General features: G+C 44.8%; 1 long non-coding RNA gene across 1 annotated transcript; it reads left to right on the forward strand.

Moving 5' to 3' along the window:
- The first annotated feature begins 214 nt into the window (after positions 1-214).
- LOC130276197 (uncharacterized) lies at positions 215-3,810 on the forward strand. The gene is made up of 3 exons (XR_008845044.1): positions 215-246; positions 375-480; positions 3,577-3,810. It is a non-coding gene; the product is annotated as an uncharacterized LOC130276197 (long non-coding RNA).
- Positions 3,811-13,704: the final 9,894 nt, after the last annotated feature.

The following is a 13,704-nucleotide window of genomic DNA, read 5'->3' on the forward strand; positions in this document are numbered from 1 at the left end:
CGGCCGCCACTAAGCAGCCCGCAGGGGCCGCCGTCACATTCTGGACATCCCTGTGTCCCGAAAGATCTTTTCGGGACACAAGGATGTCTCGTTACCTCTCTGCGGCGGCCCCCCCCCCCCCCGCGTTAACTTTAAAAACGTAGGGGCCGCTGGGAGATAGGGCACGCAGGGACGTCACTGACGTCCCGTGCGTGCGCCCATAGCAACAGCAGAGCAGCGAGGAAGAGGACGCGCGCGCATGGTAAGGTAAGTTAAGTTGCGAATAGCAACCCCCCCCCCCGTGAGAGTCACCCCCGCCGATAGCAATGCCCCCCCTCCCCTCCCCGGTCATGCCCGCTCCGCTGTCTGATATTACCTTGTTCCTCTTCTGCAAGGTCCCGGTCGCAAATCTTCATTTCTTCTGCGACCCGCGCGGGACGCTGACGGTGACGTCACTCACAGCCGCCGCCAGGGAGAAGGAGCAAGGCATGGGCCGGGAGGGTAAGTCTATGTGTATATGTATGTGTGAGTATGGGGTGGGGGGGTCCTATACTTATGTAGGAGCCTCCAGCTGTTGCAATACTACAACTGCCAGCATGCCCGAAGAGCCTTTGGCTGTCTGGGCATGCTGGGAGTTGTAGTTTTGCAACAGCAGGAGGCACCTGGGTTGGCAAACACTGCCCTAGGGCCTAACCCAGTGTTTCCCAACCAGGGAGCCTCCATCTGTTGCAAAACTACAACTCCCAGCATGCCCTGACATCCAAAGGCTCTCTGGGCATGCTGGGAGTTTTAGTTTTGCAACAGCTGGAGGCACCCTGGTTGGGAAACACTGGTCTTTGTATATGTGTGTGTCTGTCTGTGTGTGTGTCAATCTGTGTGGGGGGACCTATGCTAATGTTGGGGGGGCTTGTGCTAATGTGGGGGGCTATGCTAATGTCAGGGGGCCTTTAGCTGTCTGCCTATCTAATGTGGGGGAACTATACTGCCTATCTAATGTGGGGAACTATACTGCACCTAATGTGGGGGAGCTATACTGCACCTAATGTGGGGAACTATACTGCACCTAATGTAGGGGAATTATACTGCACCTAATGTGGGGGAACTATACTGCACCTAATGTGGGGGAACTATACTGCACCTAATGTGGGGGAACTATACTGCACCTAATGTGGGGGAACTATACTGCACCTAATGTGGGGAACTATACTGCACCTAATGTGGGGGAATTATACTGCACCTAATGTGGGGAACTATACTGCACCTAATGTGGGGGGACTATACTGCACCTAATGTGGGGGAACTATACTGCACCTAATGTGGGGAACTATACTGCACCTAATGTGGGGAACTATACTGCACCTAATGTGGGGAACTATACTGCACCTAATGTGGGGAAGCTATACTGCACCTAATGTGGGGGAACTATACTGCACCTAATGTGGGGGAACTATACTGCACCTAATGTGGGGGAACTATACTGCACCTAATGTGGGGGAATTATACTGCACCTAATGTGGGGAACTATACTGCACCTAATGTGGGGGGACTATACTGCACCTAATGTGGGGGAACTATACTGCACCTAATGTGGGGAACTATACTGCACCTAATGTGGGGAACTATACTGCACCTAATGTGGGGAACTATACTGCACCTAATGTGGGGAAGCTATACTGCACCTAATGTGGGGGAACTATACTGCACCTAATGTGGGGGAACTATACTGCACCTAATGTGGGGGAACTATACTGCACCTAATGTGGGGGAACTATACTGCACCTAATGTGGGGGAACTGTACTGCACCTAATGTGGGGGAACTGTACTGCACCTAATGTGGAGAGCTATACTGCACCTAATGTGGAGAGCTATACTGCACCTAATGTGGAGAGCTATACTGCATCTGATTAAGGGGGGCAGGGGACTGGTGAAGGGGGACATGACACTGATTCAATATTTAAAAAAATATTTGTTACAAAGATTTTTTTCCTCTCTGTGTATGTTTATGGTGACATATATGTGTACATGGTGAGTTTGTGGTTTTATTGTACTGGCGGTGAATCCCACAGTTGGCCGGCTGTTGGTGGGTTGGTGGTGGAAAAAGATATGAGGGGGGGGGCAGGTTGACACCTTGCATCGGGGCCCACAAGAGTTTAGCTATGCCCCTGATGAGGAGACTGAGGATGGGGCTGGGGGGGGGGGGGCGGTTGCAATGATGAGGAGACTGAGGATGGGGTGGGGGGGAATGCGATGATGAGGAGGAGGGGATGCTGTGGGGTGCAATGATGAGGAGGAGGGTGGAATGATGAGGAGACTGAGGATGGGGTGTGTGTGGGGGGGTGCAATGATGATCATGAGGAGGATGGTGGAATGATGAGGAGACTGAGGATGGGGTGTTGGGGGGGATGGAATGATAATGAGGAGGAGGAGGAGGGGAAGATGGGGGGCATGCAATGATGAGAAGACTGAGGATGGGGTGTGTGGGGGGGTGCAATGATGAGGAGGAGGAGGGTGGAATGATGAGGAGACTCAGGATGGGGTGTGTGTGGGGGGGTGCGATGATGATGATGATGAGGGTGGAATGATGAGGAGACTGAGGATGGGGTGGGGGGGGGTTCAATGATGATGATGATGATAAGGAGTCTGAGGATGAGGTGCGGGGGGGGTTGCAATGATGAGACTGAGGATGGGGGGTGGGGTTTGCAATGATGAGACTGAGGATGGAATAATGAGTAGGGAATAATATGGAGTGCGGGAGTGAAGAGCCAAGGATGGGTGGGGTGTATGGAGTGATGAGAATAGCGAAGATGTGGCGGAGGGGAGGGGGCATTGGGGTGATAAGCTAACCAAGCATGGGGTGGGGGTGTTGATAAGACAGAGGATGGGATGAAGGGTATGCAGTGTATGGCAGTATTATATTCGGGGGGTAAAGTGTGTGGCAGTATTATATTCAGAGGGTACAGTGTGTGGCAGTATTATATTCAGAGGGTACAGTGTGTGGCAGTATTATATTCAGAGGGTACAGTGTGTGGCAGTATTATATTCAGAGGGTACAGTGTGTGGCAGTATTATATGCAGGGGGTACAGTGTGTGGCAGCATTATATTCAGAGGGTACAATGTGTGGCAGTATTATGTTCAGACGTACAGTGTGTGGCAGTATTATATTCAGGGGTACAGTGTGTGGCAGTATTATATTCAGGGGTACAGTGTGTGGCATTAATATATTTAGAGGGTACAGTGTGTGGCAGTATTCTATTCAGGAGGTACAGTGTATGGCAGTATTATATTAAGGGGGTACAGTATGTGGCAATAATATATTTAGAGGGTACAGTACGTGGCAGTATTATATTCAGGGAGTACAGTGTGTGTGGCAATAATATATTTAGAGGGTACAGTGTATGGCAGTATTATATTCAGGGGGTACAGTGTGTGGAAATAATATATTTAGAGGGTACAGTGGTAGGCAGTATTATATTCAGGGGGTACAGTGTGTTGCAATAATATATTTAGAGGGTACAGTGCGTGGCTGTATTATATTCAGGTGGTACAGTATTTGGCAGAATTATAATGTGTTATTATGAATATTATCTTTATATAGAGGATGAGGATCTGCTGACAATGTGAGGAGCCTATGATGTCCGGGTGTCAGACTCTGCAGAGAAGATGGTGCTGGAAGAAGTCCTGGCGTCTGGACCAGATAAAGAAGGAAAGGAAAGACAACAGAGAAGACATCACTCAGGTCACTGATATAATTGTGTGTTCTCCTGACTGTCCCATCAGCTCTTACAGTCACTTGTAAGTTTCGTAGTGATGATGGGTGACAATTTACCCCATTCTGTGGCTCTGCAGCTGTTTCAAAACGGCAACTTCCTTAATTCCTGAGTCTCTTCAGACATGATGGGAGTTGCAGCTTAGCAACAGCTGGAGAGCCACTTGAACCAAGGGGATTGGTGGGGGTCCCAGCAGTCTGACCCCCACCATAAAAATGGGCATCTTATTTTAAAATGCCCGGGCCTATTTTTGGTCCCAGTCCAGCCCTGCCTGTCAGTCACTTAAATCACTGTGTATTCTCCTGACTGTGTCCCATCAGTGCTGTAGTCACTGATATCTTTGTGCGGCCGAGTAATAAAATTGCTTTGCGTTTTCATTTTATATATTATGTAAATATTTTCATAAAAGGGCCCAGAAAAATTCTCAGCACCAGGCCCATGATGCTCTTAATCCGGCCCTGCCCCCAACATTAGGTTGTAGTTCCCCCACATTTAGTTGGCAGTATAGTTCCCCCACATTAGGTGCAGTATAGTCCCCCACATAAGGTGCAGTATAGTTCCCCACATTAGGTGCAGTATAGTTTCCCCACATTAGGTGCAGTATAGTTCCCCCACAGACATACAGCCTCCAGCCATACTGTGTATGGCTAGAGACTGTATGCCTGTGTACTGCCCCACTTCAGTGCTCTGACCAACACTCCTCCAGTCTGGCCATAGCAGTAGGTCCCGGGACCAGAGGAGCGGTGGTCGGAGCACTGAAGCTGACGTGCCGCTGGTAACACTTACCAAGCTGGCCAGCACACGTCCTGCTCGCTGCTCTTCCCCTCCGCTCCTCCGAGCTCCGTTGCTATGGGCGCACGCACGGGACGTCAGTGGCGTCCCTGCGTGCGCTACCTCCTGACGGTCCTTGCGTTTTTAAAGTAAACGTGGGGCCGCTGAGAGCGCATCCCTGTGTCCCGAAAACATCAGGGACGTCCTTATGCAGCGGCGGGCCGGATAAATATTCAGTACAGTATGGCGGTAATATCCAGTTATTGTGTGGTGGTATATATTTACTCCTTGTATACCAGTATTATTGGTCATGGAAATTTACCTACATTAAAGTGTTTCATACATATATCAATTTTAGTGTGTGGGACTTGGTTGGAATAGGGGCGTGGCAGAAGATTGACAAGCTGCAGAGCCTAGCAGGGGCCGTGCCTTTTTTTGGTCCAGGGCCCCGAGTGTTGTCAGTCCGCCCCTGGATATACCTCAACTATGAGAGACCTAATGAGGAAAAAAAATCCATAAAATCACATTGTCTGATTTTTAAAGAATTTATTTGCAAATTATAATGGAAAATAATACTCTTCTTTAAGAGTCTCCTCTGTCCTCCACTCATTACCTGTATTAATGGCACCTGTTTGAACTTATTATGAGTTTAAAGACACCTGTCCACAACCTCAAACAGTCACGCTCTAAACTCCACTATGGCCAAGTCCAAAGAGCTGTCAAAGGACAACAGAAACAAAATTGTAGACCTGCACCAGGCAGGGAAGACTGAATCTGCAAAAGGCAAGCAGCTTGGTGTGAAGAAATCAACTGTGGGAGCAAGTATTAGAAAAGGGAAGACATACAAGACCACTGATAATCTCCCTCGATCTGGGGCTCCACACAAGATCTCACTCTGTGGTGTCAAAATGATCCCAAGAAAAGTGAGCAAAAATCCCAGAGCCCCACGGGGGGACCTAGTGAATGCCCTGCAGAGAGCTGGGACCAACGTAACAAAGGCTACCATCAGTAACACAATACACAGCCAGGGACTCAAATCCTGCAGTGCCAGACGTGTTCCCCTATTTAAGCCAGTACATGTCTGGGCCCATCTGAAGTTTGCTAGAGAGCATTTGAATTATCCAGAAGAGTATTGGGAGAATGTCCTGTGGTCAGATGGAACCATTTCATTTCTAGACAGGGTTGATATCATATCCCAATCATTACTTGCGGGGGAAACCTTGCTTGCATGCGATTTCTAATAGCTGTATAATGTTGCTGCCACATTGTGCAGTAACATCATGAGGTTATTGTTTTGAGATGAGTGCAGAGCAGGAGAGGATTACCAGGGAGAAAAACTAAAAACCTTTTCTTCTCCCTGGACAACATCTTTAACACCCATGACATATATAAATGTCATAAGGCCTTTACTGAAGTATGGAGAGGGCTCCCGACTTGAGCCTGCTCCATACCTGGTGGCCCCCAGCTGATTTCAGTAGCCAGGGACCACCACTAATAGCTGGTGTGCAGAGGCATCTATATGGATGTTAGAACTGATGTTGGCATTGCCATAGTTTAAGTCAGCCTACAGTGGCTAAATCAAGGGGAGCTGACATGGCAGCCCAAGGCCTTAGCTAGCCTTCTATGGCTGATCATCTATCTGATCATCTATTGATAGAGCCTGTCTGTGGATGGCTATACCAATAGAGCTAAGATGTGATGGATCAATGCAGTACAGACATACTGCATTAAAGGGGTACTCTGGTCCTAAGACATCTTATCCCCTATCCAAAGGATAGGGGATAAGATGTCTGATCACAGGGATCCCGCTGCTGGGTACCCCCGCAATCTCTCATGCAGCACCCACCTGTCTCAGCTGCACACAGCGCTGGAGGCTCCGTGTCTGCAGCCTCATGACCACAGGGCCGGAGTATTGTGACATCATGACTCCACCCCCTTGTGATGTCACACCCCACCCCCTCAATGCAAGCCTATGGGAGGAGGCGTGACGGCCCCCTCCCATAGACTAGACTTGCATTGAGGGGGCGGGGTGTGATGTCATAAGGGGGGGAGTCATGATGTCACAATACTCCGGCCCCGTGGTCATGAGGCTGCAGACACGGAGCCTCCAGCGCTGCGTGCAGTTGAGACAGGTGGGTGCTGCATGTGAGATTGCAGGGTTCCCCAGCAGTGGGACCCCCATGATCAGACATCTTGTCCCCTATACTTTGGATAGGGGATAAGATGTCTTAGGGCCGGAGTACCCCTTTATTGTGTATGAGCAATCTAATGATTGCTCAACCAAGTCCTCTAAGGGCACTACTTAAGTGGAAGAAAAATCCAATACAATATATGAAGTATACAAATAAAAATTAACCTCTTTCATAGTAAAAAGTTAAATCACCTGCCTTTTCCCATTTTCCAAAATAAAAAATAACATTACTGATCCCACATGGCGAATAGTGTAAACTAAAAAAATATTAAAGGCCAGAATTTATTTAGTTTTTTCACATCACATACTAGCAAATTCAAAAAAAAAATCAAAAATTCCGATCTATGCCAAATTTGTAACAAAAAAAAGAAACTAAAGATCATGGTAAAAAAAAATGATCTCATAGGCGGAAAAGTAAAAAGGTTAAATAATTCAGAAAATTGCAATGTAAATCATATTTTTACAGGTTAAAGGTTTACATTTTTCAAAATAGTAAAGCATATTTAATAGAAAATGGAAGGATGTCAATGGATTGTTTGTGCAGCCATTTATTATTGGTGGTAGCATATTCCCCATTTACTCAGAAAGGTATGTGCTGACCAACAATATTAGCTGTTCTCTATTCTAAAATTATTTAAACTAAGTAGGTAAGGCAAGTAAAGCTACATTTACATTACAATATGTGGATATATTGCCGACAGGCCCATTGACTTCAATGGGACAAACATAGTCTAATTGGCAAAATCCCCAATGTGACTGGGGCCTAGTGAGCCATCAGCTTGACTTCAGACAGTTTACCTACACTGACACATTGTAACAGGAATGGGAGGAGAAAGATGCTTCTGTTTTTAGTTAACAAAGAATTGACTACATCAGTCTTTCCCAAACAGGGTGCCTCCAACTGTTGCATAACTTCAGCTCCCGACATGCCCGGAGAGTCAAAGGCTGCCAGGGCATGCTGGAATTTGTAGTTTTGCAACAACTGGATGCAAGCTAGTTGGGAAATACTGGACTACACATATAAGTTTTCTAGATGTAAACAATGTTCTTATTCACTTCCAGCAAACAGAGCTATTGAAAATTGGGCAGAATTGAAACATAAACTTTACTTATTCTATAATTTCCAAGTAATAATGTACATATATGTAAGCAGACATGTATATTCCTCTGTACATTGCAGCCCATCTCATTAGACAGATTAACCAATTTATTTAAAGAGATTAATTGTTCTGTTGGTTGCGTTTTATGACCGGAACTAAAGTAAATGATAAATGAGGGCATTGTCCCAGAGCTGGCGCATCCCCGATCCTGATGCCTCCATGTTCCATCTCCTTAAATCTTGGCCAATGAGCTGATCACAGATGGTTTTAGTCAGGCGATAAATGGATTAGTTGGCTGATATGATTACACTTTGGCGCAGTTATTTTCTGTCTATTTGTAATGGCTCTTGTCTTGTAAGTGGGGTTTTTGTGTATATTCCTATCAAAACACGGTTAGATTCCACACTATTACAACAGTGAAATGGTGAGATAGCAGCACAGCATGAAAATAAAAGCTTCTGACCCATAAAGGGTAAATGAAGGTTGAACAACAGCATCTGGTCGCATTGTATCAACAGACGGCAACACCGACCTCATCATCATCTGGTACCACCAGAGTCCCATATGCAATTGATCAGGGCCAATGGGCATCACAGTGGACGATACAGGCGAGTCAGTGACCCTTCCCCTGCTAACGTGAACTTTCTATTTATTTCAATATAATCAGAGATCTGAAAAGAAATTCAAGGAGATGTTGCAGTTATGTAACCTGTAGGTCAGAAATAGTTGAGGACCTATGAATTTCAGTGCTTCCAGGGTTCAGCAGATCATGTCGCTCCATCTGCACAACAATACTTCTCCAACTTCTTCCTGGTAAGGTTAGGGCTGTAGAAGTGTAGGATTAACCAGCACCCACTGGAATCATTGGGCTGTCCATAGTGATGGGTCACCCTAGGCCAGAGCTTCTGTTCAAAACTTTCCACTCCATCTAGTTACATTCATCCCCCCCCCCCCCCCCCCCCACCATGAGAACCTACTGGAGTTATCAGAACGATACATGATAATTAATAAAAACTGAGTCTTATAGAAATATGACTGACTGATTGGTTTCCTGGTCTTAAATATTTGTCCTGTTCTATATTCCCACCCTTCCTCTTCTGCCTGTGATCCTTCAGCTTTATATTTTATGATAAGCTGCTCCCGATTAGTAAACACTAGCGCTGCAGTTTTCATTTTTCTGGCTAACTTCCCAGTGATCCTCTGGGACATCGTTGTAAATTTAGCCTCAGGCTCCGGGTGTCCCTACAGGCCTTAGTTTGTTGTCGACTACAAAATATGACATTGCGTTTTCCTCTAGTCACATCGCACTCTTCCTTCCCACAGGACGCACGGCGAGAACTAAAGAAATTTAACTCAAGAAAAAAAAAAAAGATGTAGAAAACTTCTATGGCAGTAGATGGATGAAAAAAATGGAGGTCACTGCATGGAGAGGCATCATGTTTAAGGATATAGGGTAATGAGAGAAATGTTCTGCTGTATGCAATTGCTTTATACCATTAACCCAGAGTCTGATGTTAGTACAGTACACAGTGACCATACCTCGACTCCAGAATATTCTCATGAGATTTCACTTTATTCCCTGCAATGAACACCAAGAGGAAGCCATTGAAAAGAAAATGAAATAACAACCAGGTCAGAAGACAAGACAGAGAAAGAGAAGAACATTGGCCCAGATCAATCTGCCTGAAACCAAAACTGTCTGCTTTAACCTGTAACGATGTGACTGGGTGCTATGGGTAAAATTATTTAAAGGAAATCTGTCATCATATTCACATGCACTAACCTGTCGGTATAGACAGGTAGTGCAGGTTACACTGATGACACCAATACTTACCTGGTCCTGTTCTGTGCTTTGGTTCTCCCGCAATCTTCTGCTGTATCTTACGTTCTGAGGCTGACTTGGTGCATGGGTGAAGCCGACAGGTTAGTGCAGGCGAAACTGATGACAGATTTCCTTTTAAAAGTTTTAAAAAATGTGAATAAGCCCCTTTTTCCATTTTACAAGTAAAAATAAATGTTAAAATAAAATAAATACATACACATATTTGGTATTACTTGAAACTTGCTGCGTTTTGGTCACATCACATCCCAAATAAGATTTAATAAAAAGTCACATATACGCAAAAGAAGTACCAATAAAAACTGCAGATCACGGTGCAAAACGTAAGTGTATATGGAAAAATAAGAGTTAAATTTACCACTATATAAATTTCTTGGGTAGAAATGCAAAAATTTCATGAAAATTTTGAAAATTTAGCATTTTTCTAACTTTGAAGCTCTCTGCTTGTAAGGAGAATAGACATACCAAATACATTTATATATTGATTCACGTATACAATATGTCTTCTTTATGTCTGCATCATAAAGTTGACATGTTTTTACTTTACTTTAATTTTTCACAACATTTTCCAAATCTGAATTTTTCAGGGACCAGTTCAGTTTTGAAGTGGATTTGAGGGGCCTTGATATCAGAAATACCCCATAAATTACCCCATTATAAAAACTGCACCCCTCAATGTATTCAAAATGACATTCAGGTGTTTCACAGGAATAGCAACAAAGTGAAGGAGAAAATTCAAATCTTCATTTTTTACACTCGTATGTTCTGGAATTTTTACAAGGGGTAAGAGGAGAGAAATCCCCCCAAAATTTGTAACCCAATTTCTCCCTATTAAGGAAATAACTGATATGTGGATGTAAAGTGTCCTGTGGGCGCAGTAGAGGGCTTAGAAGGGAAGGAGGGACACTGGGATTTTGGAGAATGAGTTTTTCTGAAATGGTTTTTGGGGGGCATGTCACATTTCGGAAGCCCCTATGGTGCCAGAACAGCAAAAAAAAAAACAACATGGCAAACTATTTTCAAGGGGTCCAGTTAGCCTTAACACCCCACAGGTGTTTGACAAATTTTTGTTAAAGTTGGATGTGTAAATATATATATATATATATATATATATATATATATATATATATTGTTTGTTTTTCCACTAAAATGCTGGTTTTCCCCCAAATTTTACTTTTTTACAAGGGGTAATAGGGAAAAAATGCCCCCCAAAATGTGTAACCTCATCTCTTCTGAGTATGGAAATACCCCATGTGTGGACATCAAGTGCACTGTGGGCGCACTACAATGCTCAGAAGGAGTCACATTTGGCTTTTGGAAAGCAAATTTAGCTGAAATGGTTTTTGGGGGGCATGTTGCATTTAGAAAGCCCCTATGGTGCCAGAACAGCAAAAAAAAGTCCCAAATGTCATACAATTTTGGAAGCTACACCCCTCAAGGAACGTAATAAGGTTACAGTGAGCCTTTGCACCCCACATGTGTTTGTCAAATTTCCGCAAGTTGGACATGAAAATTAAAAATTAGAATTTTTTTCACTACAATGTTAGTGTTTTTTTATTTTCACAAGGGGTAATAGGAGAAAAATCCTCCCAAAATTATTATTCCATTTCTTCTGAGTATGGAAATACCCCATATGTGGATGTAAAGTGCTCTGCGGGCGAACTACAATGCTCAGGAGAGAAGGAGCACCATTGAGCTTTTTGAGAGAGAATTTGTTTGGAATAGAAGCCCCCATAGTGCCAGAACAGTGGACCCCCCCACCACATGTGACCCCATTTTGGAAACTACACCCCTCATAGAATTTAATAAGGCGTTTGACAAATCTTTGGAACAGTGGGCTGTGCAAATGAAAAATTACATTTTTTTTCACGGACCACTGTTACAAAAATCTGTCAGACACCTGTGGGGTGTAAATGCTCACTGCACCCCTTATTATATTCTGTGAGGGGTGTACTTTCCAAAATAGGGTCACATGTGGGGGGGGCACTGTTCTGGCACCATGGGGGCTTTGTAAATACACATGGCCTTCAATTCCAGACACATTTTCTCTCCAAAAGCCCAATGGCGCTCCTTCTCTTCTAAGCATTGTAGTTCACCCGCAGAGCACTTTAAGTCCACATATGGGGTATTTTAGGGGGCTTTTTTCCTATTTACCCTTGTGAAAATGGAAAATTTGGGATAACACCAGCATTTTTGTGAAAAAAATTTAAATGTTCATTTCCACATCCAAATTTAACGAAAATTCTTCAAATACCTGTGGGGTGTTAAGGCTCCCTATACCCCTTGTTACATTCCGTGAGGGATGTAGTTTCCAAAATAGAGTCACATGTGGGTGTTTTTTTTTTTTTGTGTGTTTATGTCAGAACCGCTGTAACGATCAGCCACCCCTGTGCAAATCACCTCAAATGTACATGGTGCTCTCACTCCTGAGCCTTGTTGTGCGTCCGCAGAGCATTTTATGTCCACATATGGGGAGTTTCCGTACTCCTTCCGGTCTTTTTTTTTCCTTTTACCTCTTGTGAAAATGAAAAGTATGGGGCAACACCAGCATGTTAGCGTAAAAAAAAAAAATTTACACTAACATGCTGGAGTAGACCCCAACTTTACCTTTTCATAAAGGATAAAAGGAGAAAAAGACCCCCTAAATTTGTTAGGCAATTTCTCCCAAGTACGGAAATACCTCACATGTGATCCTAAACTGTTGCCTTGAAATACGACAGGGCTCTGAAGTGAGAGAGAGCGCCATGCGTATTTGAGGCCTAAATTAGAGATTTGCATGGGACAGACACGGATGCAAGAATTACACTTGCCTCCGATACCAAAATTACCCTACAGCAGTGTTTCCCAAACAGCGTGCCTCCAGCTGTTGCCTCCAGCATGTCTGGGCAGTCAATGGCTGTCCGGCAATACTGGGAGTTGTTGTTTTGCAACAGCTGGAGGCTCTGTTTTGTAAACACTGCCATATGAGAAGTTTTTTGTTTTTATTGGGGGGGGGGGGGGTAACTGTGTAGGGGTATATGTATATTTAGTGTTTTACCCTTTATTTTGTGTAGGTTTAGTCTAGTCTAGTGTTTTTAGGATACATTCACATGGCCGGGGGTTTACAGCGAGTTTCCCGATGGGAGTTTGAGCTGCAGTGGAAAATTAGCTGCATCTCAAACTTACAGCGAGAAACTCACTGTAAACCCCTGCCCGCATGCCCTTTGGCTGTCCATGCATGCTAGGGGTTGTAGTTATGCAACAGCTGGAGGCACACTGGTTGCAAAACACTGAGAGTTTGTTACTTAACTCAGTGTTTCACAGCCAGTATTCCTCCAGCTGTTGCATAACTACAAGTCCCAGCATGTCCTTCAGCTGTCACTGCATTCTGGGAGTTGTAGTTTGCAACAGCTGGAGGCACATTTGTTGCAAAATAGTGAGTTAGGTAACAAACTCTTAGTGTTTTGCAACCAGTGTGCCTCCAGCTGTTGCTAAAACTACAACACTCAGCATGCAGTGACAGCCGAAGGGCATGCTGGGACTTGTAGTTATGCAACAGCTGGAGGCATACTACTACAACTTCCAGCATGCACTTTGGCTGTCCGTGCATGCTGGGGGTTGTAGTTATGCAACAGGTGGAGGCACACTGGTTGCAAAACACAGACTTTGTCACTCAACTCAGTGTTTCCTAACCCGTGTCTCCAGCTGTTGCAAAACTACAACTCCCAGCATGCATGGTCTGTCAGTGCATGCTGGGAGTTATAGTTTTCCAACAGGTGGAGGCACACAGGTAGGGAAACACTGAGTTAAGAAACAGAAAATGTTTCCCAACCAGTGTGCCTCCAGTTGTTGCAAAACTTCAACTCCCAGCATGCCCAGGCAGCCAAAGGACATATTGGGAGATGTAGTTATGCAACAACTGGAGGTGAACAGTTTGGAGACCACTGTGTCTCCAAACTGCCCTTCCAGATGTTACAGAACTACAACTCCCAGCATGCCTGGACTGTTTTGGCATGCTGAGAGTTGTAGTTTTGCAACATCTGGAAGGGCATAGATTGGAGACCACTGCACGGTG

This window comes from Hyla sarda, chromosome 6 (assembly GCF_029499605.1).
Source record: "Hyla sarda isolate aHylSar1 chromosome 6, aHylSar1.hap1, whole genome shotgun sequence".
Taxonomy (NCBI): Eukaryota; Metazoa; Chordata; class Amphibia; order Anura; family Hylidae; genus Hyla; species Hyla sarda.